Below are 19,990 nucleotides of genomic sequence, written 5' to 3'. Positions count from 1 at the left end.
TCTTATCATTGTGATGACTCAAAGGGACATGTGCCTCGGTTCTCAGACCACCAATCACGCATTTCCATGCATGATGGCCCAAGGAACCAAGTATGCAACTTTGATTTCAAATGCATGCAAACCAATCAAACAAATTAGGCCCTATTCCTATCACCAATTCAAGGAACAAGGCATGCATGCAAAATGCAATGTAACCTAGGCATACAAGCTAGGAATGCAACATGGCATGGCAATGCACTTATGCAATCATGCAAGCATACAAAGGGCAATGCAAATGGATGGCAAGATGGACTTATACATGAATTAGGCAGCTCTAAAATAGGCCTAAAACAGTAGCCATTGTGCTAAAAGGTGAGGGCTAAATGGCATGCACACACACATGCACATAAGGACCAACACTTAAGCATAAATCAAACAACATTCAAGCACACTTGAAAGGAGGGATCATGGACTAATTAGCATGCAACATGAGCCCTAAAATTATGTTATAAAATGATGCCAAATCAAGTTATAAATCAAGCCAAAACATGCAAAGAGTAGTCCAAGTGTTCAAGGCAAATCAATAATGCATTGAACTACACTTATCATGACCAAACATGGCATGCATTAAACAACTAAAAACAGATTTTTAGCATGTTAAAACGAGGCCAAAAGACTCCTTAGATGGCATCTAAATGGCCCAAATACAAAGGCATACACCATGGCCAAAACATGGAGCATTGCAACACATGCTTTCAAAGCATTAAAGAGACATGTAAGGCAATCAAACAAGCATGGAAATGGGACTGAAATAGCATGTAGAATGATCCCAAATCACCAAAACAATGCAAAGATGGCATGCTACACATGCACATACTCAAGGCCAACAAGCCCAAATACAAAGGAGCTATATAATGCATGCTAAAATCAACCCAAATACTTATGGACAGACCTAGAACATGGCAAAATAAGCACATAAACTTCACAAGACTAAGCCTAAAACATGCTCCAACAAAGGCTAACAACCTAAGGCACATTAAGGCATAAACAAGGCATTACATGGCAACTATGCTGAACATGCATGGAGTTCCAAAACCAACTTGAAATCATGTTATATCATGGATATATAAGCATGAAAAACAAACCAAATATGCTCAACACACACTCAAGCATAGGCTTCCTTAAGAGTCCAAAAAGTGTCCTTTTCAAGGACAACAAGGAGAGGGGGTGGCCCTCTCCTTCTTGGGACTTCAAAGCATCATCTTCACCACTGAAATCCCTCAAGATTTCAGTGGTGAAGAGACCTCAACACCAAAATCCCGGAGCTAACACAAAATGGCTCAAAATGAGGCCTTTTGAGGCCTAAGGGTGGTCAACACCCCTCAAACAACAAAACACTCTTAATAAACAATAAAGAGGGCTTAAAAATAGAACTTTTTTATGTTATACAATAATCACAAAAACAGTTCTAAGATAGGTATAAAATTGATGCAAAAAAGGGGGAAAATGGACTAGTTTCTCACGCTTGATGCCTTCTTCAACAAAGATGCTCCAATGGCCTCCTTGAGCTTGAATCCAAGACCAAAACTTCAAAACACACTCTTTAGAACCTCAGCTCCTAGAGGAAGGTGAAACACTAGGTGTTTGTGTGCAATAGTGAGACACAAAACACCTAGTGTGCAAAATGAGAGGGAAAGAGAGATAGGTGAGTGTATCTAACCCTAACCCTAGAAAACCAGAGCTCTCCTCTGTATTTTCCTCCCTCAAAAATGTCTAAAGCCTCTTTTTTGCCTTAGAGAGAGTTCCTCTCTATAAGCCTCTTGTAAAGCTTACAAGACAAGCTTTGCAAGAGGGAGATCCCTCCATACACGTGTATGGAGGGGAGCAAAAGTTATACAGCTGTCCTAAAATATCTACAAAAGCAGATGAACAGCAATCGGCCGGCAAAAAATGCCATCTTGGCCAAACAAAGTGCTGACCGGCAACAAATAGTGCCGACCGGCAAACTAAATTGCCGGTGGCAGCAAAAACCAGCCGGTGGCATCTAGCCACTGCCGGTGATGGGTGGGGATGGTCTACAAGCCCCACCCTGCCTCTCAAAGGCAAGATGCAAGTGTTTGGTGCAAAACCAGACACTAAACGGTCGAGTTCGGGGATCCTGAGGCGGGGCGCGCGAGCCGAGACCTCCGGGAACTCCAAATGAACACAAACATGGATAATCACCGAGTGTTCAAACGGTGACGTCCAAGTCTTGAGGACGGTCAAAAATGGGGTGTCTACAGTTGCCCCTCTTTGACAGAACTCGAAAGTCATAACAATGACGGGAGTGAATGTCAAAGCCCAGAGACGACCCATTTTTGACAAGGCCGAAGAATTAGACAAACATGCAATACAAATAAGATATGCGCCCGAAGGCAGGGGCAAAATGCAAGACAATGCACGGAGCCGAGCATAACTTATGATCATGCAAAGAAAGCTGTAACGAAGCAAACATGCAACAGTTTTAAGCTAGCATACCAAACTACACTATAATGCAGAAAGGATGTAAGAGAATTATGGAATTCTCAATACGTCTCACTCGGGAGATACAATACCTGTGCGGCTCGTCTGGTTGCACCAGCTTCAAATGAACCGTACATACAATATCGTGCCTGAAAAGAAAACAAACTTAACAGGTACAATATCGTTAGCAACATGCATGACAATGCAAAATGGATGCAAAACGAAATGCAATATATACAAAACAATGTATAAACAATGCAAATGAAGATGCAATGTATTTGAAACAATGCAAGCTACATGCAAAGCATTTGGATCGTGATCCAATCACGAGCGGTTCGAAACCACACCTATGTCAAATAGATTGATGGAGGTAACAAGTCTGTCTACCATAGAACGGTCAACTGAACTATGAGTATTGTAGACAGACGCAAGAACAAGCATTGGGTGGAATTGACATAAGTGGGGAGACAACCCGCTGGAGGAAGGACTACGATCCTAATGCCGGATGCAAAAATTACACTACAATGTAATGGATAGATATGGCACGCAGGCCAAACCAAATCTTGCCTAGGAAAGGCATGTATACATACAAGCCATGTGTAACACAGAAAAGGTGCCGCAACCCTCAACCAACATATCAACGTGGAATCGGCGCGATACACATACAGAACTGTGTTTTAACATGAAAAGTAAGAGCACATACCGGACCAAGCTCAACCTGGAAAGGCGCAAGCCAAAGGCGGAAGGTGATGCAATGAATGCATGCAATCTACAATGCAATATCTACAAATATGCAATGGAATGGATATGGATACAATGGATATGGCACGCAAGCCAAACCAAATCTTGCCTAGGAAAGGCATGTATACATACGAGCCATGTGTAACACAGAAAAGGTGCCGCAACCCTCAACCAACATATCAACGTGGAATCGGCGCGATACACATACAGAACTGTGTTTTAACATGAAATGTAAGGACACATACCGGACCAAGCTCAACCTGGAAAGGCGCAAGCCATAGGCAGAAGGTAATGCAATGAATGCATGCAAACTACAATGCAAATGCATGACAATGCACTATGATGCAATGACTATGATTGCAACTTTCCCTATCTTACCAACAGGGTGATATACTAGGTTGGTTCAGTATCCAGAACTGAGGCGTAGACATGCCGTCTCAACCTATGGGGCTTCCATACAGATTTCAAGCCGAGGGTAAACCTCTGGGTATTTAAACCAGACTTTAGTCTCGGAACTCCCGAACCTTTGCGTTCTAGGCATAAGCCGTTCGAACTCTAGTTTCCACCGTCCCAGTTGGTCTTCTAGGAACTCATCGCAAGCACAGACAGGTGGCTTTACCAGACCACCGAAAAGTCGTTCGAGCACGACAAACACCGAAGGAATTGCACCTTCAGAGGATTTAAGGTCTCCTAGACCGGAATGCAAAATGTATGCATGACTATGCACGTTTTTTTTTTTGTTTTTGTTTTTTTTTGAAATGCAAATGATGCAAGTAATGCATGTTGCATGGAATGCGCGATAACACGCGGCTCTCGAAGTGTACGACAATGCGAACACTAAAGGTCTTACACCTTCCAAGGATTTAAGGTCTCCTAGACCGTACGTGTTTAAGGTCTCGCCAGACCATGCGTGTTTAAGGTCTCGCCAGACCGGCGTATTGCACAACGGTATGATGCGCAAAATAGCGCAATGCGTTAGGCAACGCGAGTGCACAGGACAGTGCGATGGAATGCATGCAAAATGCAATGAGATGCGCAAAACAGCGCGAACAATTTTGAAATGCACAAAATAGTGCAATGCTCAGAACAGCGCGAGGTTTGTAATGCACAAAACAGTGCAATGCGCAGAACAGCGCGAAGTTTGAAATGCACAAAACAGTGCGATGCCAAGTGTGACATGCATGCCACACGGAGTGCAAATGGGCTTAAATGCGCAACAACGCACGTATTCCGGAATGCATGACAACGCATGGAATGGAAATGCAATGATGCATGAGAAATGTGCACGACAATGCAAAGGGGTGCGTGTTGCAACGCATGTAACATGTGCATAACAATGCAAATGTGTGGCGCATGACAGCGCGATGCAATGCACAGAAGTAGTGTGATGAACTCGCGCAACACACATGGGGAAACTTTTGAATTCAAAAGGATACAAAAAGGATACACCTTGCATGAATTCGAGTGCCACGCACTGGAGACACGGCCCGAAGTCAAAACGGAGGCCGGTTGAATGTCGGAGATGCCCTTCCTTGCACTTTCTTGAGCTATAAAGACCCAAAACAACTCAAATGGCCTAAACAAGGCTGTGGGAACCCCACCGGCCGAAAGATGAGGCCACCGGCTGGCCATCGGCACAAAAACAATTCCATCGGCACAAAAAAGTGCCGGCCGGCACAAAACATTGCCGACCGGCAAACAGTTGCTGGTGCGGGGCAGTTTTGTCTTTTCACCTTGGGTGTTATAAAATAGGGCTTCATGCCCTATTTTCTCACTTCTCCACCGCCGAAATCCCTTCCCCTCTCTCTCTAGAGCATTTCTTTCTCATTTTTCGCCCGTTTCTTCGCGTTCTACGCTCGTTTCGTCGTCGGATTCGCGATCCTCTTCACGTTTCGGACATTTTCCACCGATCACATTCTCGTTTCGGTGCCTCGTTTGGCGTTCTTGCCTTTTCGGGGTTCGTTCCCCTCACTTTCCTCTTCATTTCTGTGCCTTTTCACATTCCGGCCTTCCCGGCCATTTCCGACCCTCTCGGGAGTTGACTTTTCAGTTGACTCTTCGTATTCCGGCTCGGTTTTCCTTTTCCGGCCATTCTCGTACCATTCTCTACATGGCGGACGACATTCCACGTGTCGGGACTCCCCCGGACCACGAGATGGATCCCAGGGTCGAGCTCTTGCCACTGAGCGAGCGCCCGTTCGACCCGGCGACCTACCGGCCGGCGATCCACGTTCTGCCCCCAGACGGCCTGCGTCAGTTCCGGAGCTTTGAGAGGTACGCGGCCCCTGAGCTACTGCTGCGTGAGCCTACCTCCCACCTTTCATTTGGCACTCCCGAGGTAACTCTTCATCTTCTGCTTTACTTTCTGCAATGTGGGATACAAAAACTGCCATAGTTAGTTGTATTCTTTAATTGCTGAAATCTGATATGCCGTAGACCGTAGTTGACTGTAAACATACATACAACTGATATCTGCTTGAGACTGACACATGCACACACACTGCACTAGCCCTGAATCACCCAAACACACGGCACACACTGTATTTCACTGTAAGCACACCGGTACCCAATATTTGTCTGAATCTGTCAAACTTGCATACATGCCACATCTGTTCTGAAACACTCAAACACGCTGACACAGCACACGTATTTTACTGTAAGCACACCGGCACCCGGTATCTGCCTGAATCTGACAAACTTGCATACATGCCATATCTATCTTTTCAAAACTGCATTTTGAATGTTGTCCTGCAATTGTTGTTTTCTGTTTGCAGGAGGGTTCCCATACCATTCGCGGGTATGGGAATACTGGTGCGCGGGAGTGGTATGACGAGCTCCCTGATGCGGTCCAGCGCATCGTGGACCGAGCGGGCTTCGGCACCTTCTGCCGAGGGCTCTCTAGGCTCTCCACATGCAGACCTCTCCTTGCCGCCCTGGCGGAGAGATGGTGGGACACCACCGATTCCTTCCATTTTTCTGTTGCAGGGGACATGACGATGACCCCTTATGACTTCTCGATGCTCACAGGCATCGGGGTAGGGGGTGATCCGATCCCCTTCGACACCGACATGGATGAGTGGACCGCCGCTCAGGTCCATCTACTGGGGGAGGCGCCACCGCTAGCTCGTCCAGGCTTCGTCCGATACTCTTGGTTCGAGGCACAGTTCAGGGTCCAGCCCGCACTGGGGGAGGAGACTCAGATGACCGAGGAGGACGTGGAGAGGTATGCCCGCGGCTTCCTCATGTTCCTGTTCGGGACTACTATCTTCGCCGACCGGGCGAACACCGTGCCTCTCTGCCTTCTCAGCGCACTGGTGGACGTCCGAGACATCTTGCACTACGACTGGGGCGGCGCTGCTCTGGCCACCCTGTACGGCTATATGAGCTCGGCTTCTCGTGGCAGCGGCCAGCTGCTTGGAGGTTACTGGCGGGCTTGGGAGGTACATTTCTTCTCCGCTTTTCATTTCTATCTCGTACTTTCTGTACTCAGTACACTGCACACACTGTGGTCTGGTCTATACTTGTTGTATACTGTACACACGGCACACACATACATTCTGCTTTACACTGACTGTACACTGTTCACACTGTACACTGCACACAATACACTGCATAACACACGGCTCTGCCATTTCTGCTTTATTCTGTCGGTCATACTGACATCTGTTTTGCTGTTGTGGGTTTACGCCTACTTTCCTAGGCTTGCACCCGTACCAGTTGCGGAGCCTCCTCCGGCTGTCCTGTTCTCGATTCGCTTTGACGGGAGATGCACCCGGCGACCACGGGAGACGTTCGGCTTCTTCCGCCGATATTTCGACACCATCACCCCCACAGAGGTATGCTTTATTTTCAGTTCGTTTAGCTTCGCTTTCCCACTGCATATTTCAATAACAGTAGATAACAAACTGTGTGTCACTTTCAGATCACATGGCGGCCATGGGCTTCGCTGCCGTCGGCGATGCGGGGTCGGTTCCCTGGTGCTGAGGAGACCTCGCGTTTCCGGATCTTGCTAGAGGGCCCGGTCTGTCGGGCTTGGTACCTGGGGGAGCATTTTCTACGCCAGACCCGCGGGTTACCTGAGCAGATAGTCCCGGCTCACCCTCCTGCAGAGATGAGGGAGACCGAGGGGCTGACCCCTGAGCAGCTGGATGATTACTCCATCGGCTGGGAGGAGGCCGGCTTCCGAGGCACCGGCGACTATCAGGAGTACGTGCGGACGTACCTGATGCGACCTTTGAGCGGCCGTCGAGCAGAGGGGGCCAGGCCTGTAGCATCGGCGGCTGGGGCCGGAGCAGGAGTAGGGGCCGGATCTTCGAGGAGGGCCCGAGTCCGTGGCAGGGGCGGAGTGCGGGGTGGACGAGGAGCTGGGTGGCCTGCCCTACCCGCTGTGCTGACTTTCCAAGGGCAGGGTGGGGCGACCTATCAGATCCCCTTCGCCCCTCCACCGGCTGGGCATGAGTTCACTGACATCCCCGACCTTCCGCCGGTATGTATCACTGCACTTCGTACAGTTATTTCATTTCAGTTTACTTGATATTCCACAGAATACTAATGCATCTGATACCTTTGCAGGCTTCTTCTGAGTACACCCGTCAGTCGTTGGCGATGAATGCCTCGATGATGGGGATGCTCCAGTGGACATTTGACCTCCTGGCTGTCTACAGCATACCGGTATGTCCTTCTGACACTGGCCTCAAACCATTCATACACTGATTCACATAATCTGATGCACAACACAACACCCGACATACTGATCTCGCAGCATCTGATACACTGCATACACTGCATTCTGCACTGTACTCTGTACTGATAAACTGCTCACGGCATTCATACACTGTATTCACACACTGCATTCTGCACTGATAAACTGCTCACGGCATTCATACACTGTATTCAACATTGCATTCTGCACTGATAAACTGTCTACAGTATACTGATGCATTTCACTTTTGTGCACTTTTTCAGCCTCCTTTCCAGATTCCCATGGTAGGAGGTGCTCCAGCTAGACCTGCTGTCCCTGCTCGGGGGAGAGACGAGGAGGGCAGGATATTTCCCCGCACTAGGGGTGGGCGTACTCACGTCGGGAGCAGCTCGCGAGCTCCAGCCCCGGACGATGATGACGACGAGGAGTCAGAGGCGGAGGCAGGGTCATCGGAGGAGGAGACCGGAGATGGTTCTAGCTCGGGCTCTGACGACGTTGCTGATGATGCTCCTGGACCCTCGTCCAGGAAGAGGACCAGGACCGACTGACAGCCCTTGGGGTGCTTGACATAGATGCAGATTTTTGCTACCTTTTCTTTCTTTCCTTGTACTTTTCTTTTTGGTTGGTAGATAGATTACCTTGTACTGCCGCAGGCAGATTTTGTTTCCAAAGCTTGTACATTTGAAAAGATAGTGAAATGAAACAGCCTTTTTATCTGAAAAAGTGTTTACATTTACACATTTCATGCGTTGCATCGCATCTCATCATGTTACACCTCAATGTAAATGAAATTGATTAGCTGTCTGAAAATTGAACACTTGCACTGCAATAATCAGATAACTTAAACAGCCAACAGCAAAATAACCCAAGCAACCCACTGCCTGATTCCGGATACACGGCCCTTACTCTGTTGGGGATTAATCCGTGTACAGCCCATAACACAGCATTCGATTCATTCTGCTCACGGCAAATTCTCAAACAAGCAGCCCAATCTGACAGGACGGACCTCAAAGATGGAACCGGTTGGAGTCGAAACACGCTCGAATGTAGAGAATGGCACAGCATTCTGAACATAAGCGATTTTTGAAATCGAATGAGGGTTTTTCAAACCGGGATATCGAGCCTACCACTGAACACAGCAGGGAGGACTCAAACAAAGAGGTACACGACCTAAACACCACGAGACACGCTCGGGAGAGACTCAAAACAAAAGACGAGACCGTCAAATCAAAGAAACACGACACACAGACGCGTGAACGAAGATGGGAGACCTCGGACCACGAGGAGCCAGTTTCTCTGGGTATTGTTTCCCACCCTTTCTGATTTGTGATTCTCACATCACTCGGCTCTCAAGCTCGGATTTTCTCTCAAAACCCTTTTCCTCACTTTTCTCTCAACTTACACCTCTCTATTCTTCATTCTCTCATTTTTCATCCCTCCCCGGGGTGATTGATGGATAAATAGAAAGGTGTGGGTTCATGCTCAACATCGTTAGCTCACGGCTATTTCTTCCGGCGGGCAGAGTGCTCTTTTGGCAAGTACGTCGATGGCGGGGGAAAGACAGAACGCCTGGCTCAACTGTGCCCCTAGTTCATCATTTTAACCATTTTTTGTTTTGGTCTTCTACTAAAACGGTTTTGACCAAAACGAGAGTCGGATTAACGTACTTGTTCGATTTTTGATTTGAAAACCGTGCAAGTCAGGCAGCAAGCACTGAAAATTTTCCTTTTTGGGTCCAAGACAATGGTCCGGTTTTGGAAAACGAAATAGTTTTCGAGAAAATAGTCAACCTCAGTAAAAATTTTCAAAAACTATTTTTTTTCAAACAGCTGATGCTTAACAAGCATGAAACTTACCCTTCGAGATGCGCAACCTCGGATCGGAGGCGATGGAAAATTGCCCCTGGTTTGAAGGAGGGTGGGAGGCAACGGAAAGTTGCCCCTAGTTTGAATGGCGGCTCACGGCGGCTGGTGGCAACGGAAAGTTGCCCCTTGTTTGGGATGGTGCCGCAGCAATCCGCAGACAGTCTTCATCGGCGGTGGTCGAGCTCTTGGACACAGAGATGACGAAGACGGTTACAACACATATATGGAAACAATCACCTTGAAGGGTGTTGGCCACTGGACTTTGGAACGAAATTGAAACCATTGCATGGACTGAGACGCTTATGAAAGCGTTGGGGGCTGGACTTCATGATGAAGTTGCCTACGTATCCCATACATGGGAATCAAGCCTTACGTAGTTCCGGTTAAGGTCCACTCGGGTATTTTAACCTTCACTTTGTTTGGCTCTCACTTTTGCCAAGGCGCCTAATGCGGGTTTTCGACCTTGCGAGCTTCTTTTCATTTTCTTTTGTTCGTTTCTTTTTCTTTTCTTTTTTTTCTTTTCTTGCTTTTTTTTTTCTTTTTTTCTTTTTCAATCTTTCTTTTTGTATTTTTCTCTTTTTTTGTATTTTTCTCTTGCTCTAACTTTTGCCTGGGTCGCCCTTCCGGGTTTTCGGCCCAGCGAGCCTCTCAAAGGGTAGAAGTGTAGCAAGTCCATGCCAAATGGTTTTTTTGAAATTGAAGCCTCTCTGTGTCTAGGAGAACGGCTGTTGCACTGATTTGCAGAAGAATCCATCAGGGTTACTCTACGAGCTTCTTCCGGCGAGGTCTACTCCTTCTGATTCGGCTTTGGTGCCTCCTGCTCGAGGGCTGTTTCGAAACCGGCCACACGGGCCTCCATGGCGTTTGTCCGTTGAACTTTCTGAACATTCTGAACGGGTTCAAATTCGGAAAACAAATAGGTTGAATCTTGAGGCTGAGAGCGATCCTAGGCTGCGCAATCCCAAGAGCGATTCCACACAGGTCTTCGCAGGGCTGCGTAAAACATTTGCTTTTGAAAGTTTTTAAGGAAGCGAGAAGTCGCTCGCGCCGAAGATAGTGTGGAACCAATCTGGATCAGGCCAGGGTCCTTCTCAGTACTCACGCCGACAAGCATGATTTCATTCATAAAAAGGCTTAGCACGCCTCTCTTTCTCTCAAAATGATCAAAATTTTACAAAACCCGAGGAATTCCTTCCTCTTCGTTTTCATCACCGCAGTGTTCAAAAAGTTTGTTTTTTGGAAAACTTAGGTTAATGCAATGAGTTTGGCACACAGGAGAGCAGGCGAGATGTACTGTTAGCCCGATCAAATTCTCTGGTCCTTATGCTGAAAGCAAGCATAACGTTTGAGATAGCAGCAGCTGTTTCATTCGGATTTGTTGGTGCAACTGGCCCCTCGGTAGAGACAGACTCAAAACAAAAACAGATAATTACAAAGCAAAACGGTGTTCGAGGCAACAACCCCAGAATCACCTGGTATTATATACAACGGGGACTGACTCGATACAACAAGACAGACCCTTAAGCAAAAAAGACTGACTCAAGACAAAGAGACAGATTCAAAACAAAAGACCGACTCGATATCCAAGCCAGGATTTACAAAACTCGGTCTCACCGATGCTCAAAAATGCGTGCCAGACGCTTCATCCAAAAATGTACCAAATGTTGCCCGCAGGCGGTTCACTTTACATACTCGCAGTATCTGAGCCCTCGAAATCCAACAACTGAGTGGTGACGGGCTTGCCTGAGGTAGGTGGTAGGATAACCTTGTTATCAATCAAATCCTGCACTTCATGACGAAGGCGGGAACATCCATCGGTACTGTGACCGGACTGTTGATGGTACGCGCAGTACAAGGTAGCATCATGAGTGGCGGGGAGATTCTTCGGGAGTGGCCGGGGCTCCAAAGGCTTAAGATGCCCATTCTTCGCCAATATTAACAATGCCCTAGACAAAGGCATGTGGAGGTCGTGAAAGACCCTGCGTCCTCGGGGCAGGTACTTTGCAGTTTGAGGATTCTTGCCAGATGCGCTGGCGAAAGGATCAGCTGGCGCTGCCTTGGCTTTTTGAACCTTCCCTGGTGCAGGGTTGGGAACTACAGGAATTGTCTGGGCATGACGGGGCCCATCCCGGTTTTCTGCCTGGCTTGAACTGCCTTTGATTGGAGCGGGGAAAGCATCATCTACAGCTTTGGTCACTATTGCAGATGTTTGTTGCTTGTTCATCCCTCTGGCCTTCAAAGCCTCGACTGCCCACAGCAGTTGCTCAATAGGGTCGGCGTCTACCATTGCCTTGTCCTTTCCCCTGGCCTCAGCCTGATCGAGGGTCTGGGTTGGTGCTGACATGTCGTAGCTATAGCCGGAAGCCACCTCTGGCTGGCTGAGCTCTATCACAATCCGCCCCAATAGCGGGGGCTCCTGTGGTACAAAATTCCCGGCGTACGGCGCCGCTGGCGGTGAAGCCGACATTCCATAGGCGAGGTCTGCCATAGACCTTTGGAGATCGCCTATCATCCCCATCAATTCGAAGGTGGTGGGCTCACGAGCCTGATATAACTGGGGAGCCCAAACCGGGTGCACAACGGGCATCCTGGGCGGGTGTGACATACTGATATTGGCCTCACTCTGCGGAGCGGTCCCCTGCTCTGGTGCGGCTGTCATAACCACAATTTCTTCTGAACTTTGTGCCGCCATAAATCTTGCCTCAGCAAAGGGGAGACACTGGCTGTTCTGTATCAACTCTGCCACTCTCTGAACTGAAAGGAAAAAACAGACAGCATTTCAGCCCAAACTGATCAAACACGGGTGTAGCCACACAACTGTACCCTTCTACTGATCACTGTTCCCAGAAATTACTGTTCCCGAAAACTGAACCGATACCCGCGGATAACTGATTCTCACAACTGATACTGATACTTGGTATCTTCAGGTTTGATCCTCAAACTTGCAAACTGATACGTACTTCCCTGTAGAAATACATTCTAGAAGCACATAGCAAGTAAAGAGAAGAAAACACCCCTATATCGGGGTAGGGTTTCCCTGTCCTATTTTGTCAGGAGCTAGGGTTTCACTACGCACACAGCGGTTTCAAACAACTTAGCATCGGGTAAGCAACCTGTCCTACTTTGGAATGGTCACTATGGATTCCGAATATGCACTAGGTCGAATGGTCAAAATGGGTGCCCCGGTAAAACCGGGGTTTGTGTTCCCATGCTGTCAGAGCCCATAGCCGGTCAGCCTTATGGACATGCCTTGACAAGACAAGCCTCCGGCAAACCGTTCAGGAATGGCAGATGGCAAACACTGTGTTCCTAGGCGCACCAATGCACATGCAATGCAAAGAAACACATAAATGAAGTCAAAATGGGATATCACGAGTTCGAGTCAAGCTCTCTAAAATCCCCAGCAGAGTCGCCAGAAACTGTAACCGCGCCCGCGTGGGACCTCGTGCTACAGTTCGGACTCGATTTGTGTCACGGTTCTTAATCTGAACCAAAGAGTCCAAATCTGGCAAATCGTTTTGAGAAACAGATTTTTGAAAAAGTAGTGCCAAACATGGACTGCTTTGCCAGATACAGAGTCGCCACCTAAATATTTTTAAAATGGGAAAATTTAGGAAACCCTGACTCGGCGCCGAAGGCCACATGTCCGTCATCACCGGAGTTGTCTCGGCTCGGGAGCTTGGGTACGATCGGGGAAGGTCAGCTATGAGCACCCCCTTTCGCCCGGTCCGAAGACCGGCCTCTACTAACCGTGATATCCAATTTTGAAAACGTTATGTGTTCTTATTCCAATTATTAGCCTAGAATTACTATGTTATGCGCACAGTAAACAAGTATAGACGAGATTGCCTAATTTGGAAAGAAACATTGCATATCCGTTTGTTTTGAAAATGCTTTAAATTTTGCTACTCGCAAGTAGGCTAAAACACGGATTTCAATGAGTTTTTCCAACTCAAACAATCCAACCTTCACCCACAGGCATTCAAACAGTTTAACACATAAGCATCTAGTCACATGTTAAGCATGCTGTTATGGCAACATTCACACTCATGCGATATGCTAAAGCGGAAATACTTACATAGTACTCCGTGCCAAAACAAAGAACTTGTTAGCACACATGCATGATCCAAGTCCATGTGAAGTGCCTAATGTATCGCATACAAAATGTTGCTAGAATAGGCTCGGCTATCCTAAACATGTCATGTGAAAATGCACAGTTATCACATATTCAGTTTGGAATTGAAGCATTGATGCAATTAGCGTGATGTGCCGAGCCTAATGCATGCAATACAAATGCATGGATGCACACATGCATAGCATAAGGTATGCTAAATTAGACGTGCCCTGATACTAACCATCAAAGCAGGTAAGTAAAAGGGAAGAAAGAAGTGGGGATTGGAAGACATTCACACCACCCACACACACTTATTACAGATTTGCCCTCGCTCGGAGGGACCAAATAAATATTACAAATTAATTAACTACGCAAGCTAATTAAATATTACAAATTAATTAATTAACAAATTAACTAATTAATTAAAGCAGGAAAACGCCTCGGGAAGCGTGCCACCATGCGCAAGCTGCCTCTGTTTTCCTTCCTTTCCTCCTCTGGAGGCTGTCAAAGCCTCAGGACTGCATCCTTGGACAGAGGGGATCATCACCGGCTGAATGAAACTTCCACCGGCAGTGTAGTATGGCCATCGGCACAAAATAGGGTCTGTCGGCAGAGAAAATTGTGCCGGTCGGCACATTACACTGCCGGTCGGCAGAGTATTCCTGCAGAACCTGCAACTCACAGCAACAAAGGGAAAAACAAGGCATGGCAGCATATTTCAAGGCATGTATGCATCAACCATGTCTCTTATCATTGTGATGACTCAAAGGGACATGTGCCTCGGTTCTCGGACCACCAATCACGCATTTCCATGCATGATGGCCCAAGGAACCAAGTATGCAACTTTGATTTCAAATGCATGCAAACCAATCAAACAAATTAGGCCCTATTCCTATCACCAATTCAAGGAACAAGGCATGCATGCAAAATGCAATGTAACCTAGGCATACAAGCTAGGAATGCAACATGGCATGGCAATGCACTTATGCAATCATGCAAGCATACATAGGGCAATGCAAATGGATGGCAAGATGGACTTATACATGAATTAGGCAGCTCTAAAATAGGCCTAAAACAGTAGCCATTGTGCTAAAAGGTGAGGGCTAAATGGCATGCACACACACATGCACATAAGGACCAACACTTAAGCATAAATCAAACAACATTCAAGCACACTTGAAAGGAGGGATCATGGACTAATTAGCATGCAACATGAGCCCTAAAATTATGTTATAAAATGATGCCAAATCAAGTTATAAATCAAGCCAAAACATGCAAAGAGTAGTCCAAGTGTTCAAGGCAAATCAATAATGCATTGAACTACACTTATCATGACCAAACATGGCATGCATTAAACAACTAAAAACAGATTTTTATCATGTTAAAACGAGGCCAAAAGACTCCTTAGATGGCATCTAAATGGCCCAAATACAAAGGCATACACCATGGCCAAAAATGGAGCATTGCAACACATGCTTTCAAAGCATTAAAGAGACATGTAAGGCAATCAAACAAGCATGGAAATGGGACTGAAATAGCATGTAGAATGATCCCAAATCACCAAAACAATGCAAAGATGGCATGCTACACATGCACATACTCAAGGCCAACAAGCCCAAATACAAAGGAGCTATATAATGCATGCTAAAATCAACCCAAATACTTATGGACAGACCTAGAACATGGCAAAATAAGCACATAAACTTCACAAGACTAAGCCTAAAACATGCTCCAACAAAGGCTAACAACCTAAGGCACATTAAGGAATAAACAAGGCATTACATGGCAACTATGCTGAACATGCATGGAGTTCCAAAACCAACTTGAAATCATGTTATATCATGGATATATAAGCATGAAAAACAAACCAAATATGCTCAACACACACTCAAGCATAGGCTTCCTTAAGAGGCCAAAAAGTGTCCTTTTCAAGGACAACAAGGAGAGGGGGTGGCCCTCTCCTTCTTGGGACTTCAAAGCATCATCTTCACCACTGAAATCCCTCAAGATTTCAGTGGTGAAGAGACCTCAACACCAAAATCCCGGAGCTAACACAAAATGGCTCAAAATGAGGCCTTTTGAGGCCTAAGGGTGGTCAACACCCCTCAAACAACAAAACACTCTTAATAAACAATAAAGAGGGCTTAAAAATAGAACTTTTTTATGTTATACAATAATCACAAAAACAGTTCTAAGATAGGTATAAAATTGATGCAAAAAAGGGGGAAAAATGGACTAGTTTCTCACCCTTGATGCCTTCTTCAACAAAGATGCTCCAATGGCCTCCTTGAGCTTGAATCCAAGACCAAAACTTCAAAACACACTCTTTAGAACCTCAGCTCCTAGAGGAAGGTGAAACACTAGGTGTTTGTGTGCAATAGTGAGACACAAAACACCTAGTGTGCAAAATGAGAGGGAAAGAGAGATAGGTGAGTGTATCTAACCCTAACCCTAGAAAACCAGAGCTCTCCTCTGTATTTTCCTCCCTCAAAAATGTCTAAAGCCTCTTTTTTGCCTTAGAGAGAGTTCCTCTCTATAAGCCTCTTGTAAAGCTTACAAGACAAGCTTTGCAAGAGGGAGATCCCTCCATACACGTGTATGGAGGGGAGCAAAAGTTATACAGCTGTCCTAAAATATCTACAAAAGCAGATGAACAGCAATCGGCCGGCAAAAAATGCCATCTTGGCCAAACAAAGTGCCGACCGGCACAAAAAAGTGCTGACCAGCAACAAATAGTGCCGACCGGCAAACTAAATTGCCGGTGGCAGCAAAAACCAGCCGGTGGCATCTAGCCACTGCCGGTGATGGGTGGGGATGGTCTACAAGCCCCACCCTGCCTCTCAAAGGCAAGATGCAAGTGTTTGGTGCAAAACCAGACACTAAACGGTCGAGTTCGGGGATCCTGAGGCGGGGCGCGCGAGCCGAGACCTCCGGGAACTCCAAATGAACACAAACATGGATAATCACCGAGTGTTCAAACGGTGACGTCCAAGTCTTGAGGATGGTCAAAAATGGGGTGTCTACATATGGTTGTTAAGTCGCTCGCACAGATGGCAAGAAGGAAGAACGTCGAGAAGATGGCAGCTCGATGGAGGGCCAAAATCGCAAGATCTAAACCCCCACTACCTGCTCCTGTTGAGGAAGTTGAGCAAGAGACTGTTGTGGCCGATTTAGTCATTATACAACATCCTGCCGACTTGGTCATTGATCAATCAACCAGCCATGTTACTGAACAAAGGGGGGAGCCCGGCCGAGATTGAGGCTGATTCTTCTAGAGATTTAATCGATAAACAACCTCACATAGAAGAGTCCCAAGACTTGGCAGCACCGTTTATTAGCCATCCTAGAATCAAGAACATACCGGTTTCTACCGACGCGTCGGCTTTGAAGGACCCCGCCATGGCTCTAAGTGTGGCCTCGTCAATCTCCTTACCAACAGACAGGGTTGCGTTCCGTGCAAAACCAGACGTGATTTCGATAGCGTTGGCTGCTCAGTCGGCAATATTCGTACGTAATTGGAAAATTTTATACTTTAGTCCTTTGTATGCTAATTAACTTTCCCATGTTTGTGTTTCAAGCGGCGGGCAGAATCGCAGAAATCGCCCATCGTCATTATGACGCTGTTGAACAAATCGGCTTACTCAAAGTCGAAGTTGAAAACGAAAAGGGGAAAGCCAAGGAGGCTCTGGCCGAATTGGCAGTGGCATCCCTGAGAGCCGACTCCAAGGCTAGGAAGGTACAAGAGAAGCGCGCTAGGGCCAACGTTGAGGAAGAGAAGGCCAAAGCAGCCGACCTCTTCAGAGCCTCCGCCGCCGACGAGAGGGCAAATATGAGCGATGACGCGCTCAAATTGGCCAAAGGGGCGATCGCCAAGCTGGTAGCCGACTTGGAGGAGTTCAAGAAGGCAAAAGAAATCACTAAATCCGAGGTTTCCAAGGCGTTCGAGGTCAAAGAGAATGCCACCATGGAAAAGTATGTGAAGGAGGTGCCCAAGTTTGAAAACAGGGCCTTTAAACATGGCTGGCTTAAAGCCTTGGCGGCCGCTAATATGACACTGGGACAACCGATTCCATATGAGCAGCTGGATGTTGAGCTGCTAGAATCAAACCCTGAAGAATAAAATAGAATTTGTTTAAAGCCTTTGCTTTATGTTAGGCGTTTTTTGTATGTAGTGTTTGTAGGTTTTTGTTCATTTTGTTTCTAAGTTTTTCGTAGAGCAGTTTTCATGTATAAAGTGATTGTTCGTCTTTAGTATTCAGTTTATTAATGAAAATTGCTCTTTTTGTCTCTATTCTAAATTTGCTAATTTAGATTGATGGATAGCCATACTAAATTTATCCTTGCAACCTTTGGCCATAACATAATCTGCCGAATTAAGTATACAACTATAACATTATATGCCGAATAATCACGTATTTGCCTATGCTCCATACGGTTTGCAAAGTTAACATAATGGATGAATATAAAAATGCTTTGAAAGTAGGCTGAATAGATTAACAAATCTACCCTTGCCCCAGCTAATCAATGAACATAACCGCCGACTATGCGTAGTTCATGGATTAGGTGGGGCATAGTGATTATTCAGTTAAATGCTTGAAAGTAGGCCGAATAGATTAATAAATCTGCCATTGCCCCAGCTAATAAATGAACATAACTACCAAATATGCGTAGTTCATGGATTGGGTGGGGCACAATAATTATTCGGCTAAATGCTTGAAACGTTTGCTTTGGGAACACTGTACCCGAAATAAATAAGCGGGGTGAGGGCTAAGCGGGCTTGGGCTCCGTGCTATTGACAAATATATGCTGCTCAAATTCAGTAGAGGGAAAAGAGCATTTTGTCAAATTGAGAAAATTTGTATGCCAAGAAGAATATTCTTTAACAGTAGAGGGGAGGATAGGACACTAGCTGAACTGGATTTAGAAATGAATCGAGGAGGTGGCGAACCTACACGAATGTGTAACAGGATGTCGGAGGAGCGTGAGAGGCATCACTTTCCCCGTTGTCTAAGTAGGTCTCCAAGAGGGGGCGAGGTGGAGAAATCACCCAGGAAGGAGATGCAGCAACAAGGGAGCTCTCCCCGTTCAAGGAACGAAACCAGCAGCCACCACGCCCGTTGAGCTTTTCAATTTTCATTGGGAATAAACCGATGACTGAAGCGAATTCGATTATCTGCGACCCATATGTGGCAGTCGAGTTTGCTCGATAATTTTTTTTGCCTGAAGTCCAGCAATCAATGTTCGGTCGGCCTGATTACAAAACTTTTCGGGAGGGCGTCCATGGAGTGGTAAAGGGGCTATATGCCTCTTATGAAATCGGCATGTGCCTTCGTGCATTCGGACCTTGGAACATCAAGCAGAAAAAGTCGAGAACGAGCTGAAAAAAGCTAAGGCTGCCGAAACTCATTCGGTGAGTCAAACGAACTCGATCGTGGTAGAAAGGTAAACCAACGCTTTCTGGATCATGGGATTGCTGACCGAGATACGATAATCATGTTCGCAAGAGAAGCGATAAGAATGACGGCCTACAAAAAAGGCATTTTTTAGGGCAAAAAAATTGGTATTGAAAAGACGAAAGAAAAATTAGCCAAAGATGTCTGTCGGTGCGAAAATCGTGGATTTAAGCATGGGTGGATTAAGGCTCTGGAGGCCGTGGGTATCGGTTCAACATCACCTCTATACCAGAATTACACGTTTCCCTTTAAAGCATACAACGCTGAGAAAACCAACGATGAAGCGGATGCCGAGCCGGGGAAGACTTAGACATCAATAGACATTATTGTACTTTCTATGTATTTGTACTTCTTCAATGAAATAAATATTTGTTATATCATTTTGTTTTAATGTTCGTATCTACTTGCGACGCTTGTATGTTGGTCCATGCCATTCTATTGCTAAATATAAAGGTCCTTCTGTGTTCGAAGGATTACTCTGAGGTTCGTGCTTCGACATGAAATGCTCTCCAAATTTGGAGGCCTTATTTAGCCCAAACGTGATATCCACGAATGGGGCTCCAAATTCGGATGCTTTATTCGGCCCAAATGTGATATCCATGAATGAAGCTCTAGATTCGGAGTCTTTTTGTGT

Source organism: Camellia sinensis, chromosome 10, assembly GCF_055761805.1.
Source record: "Camellia sinensis isolate YWXY chromosome 10, ASM5576180v1, whole genome shotgun sequence".
Lineage (NCBI taxonomy): Eukaryota > Viridiplantae > Streptophyta > Magnoliopsida > Ericales > Theaceae > Camellia > Camellia sinensis.
Note: the sequence above shows the minus strand (reverse complement) of the source record.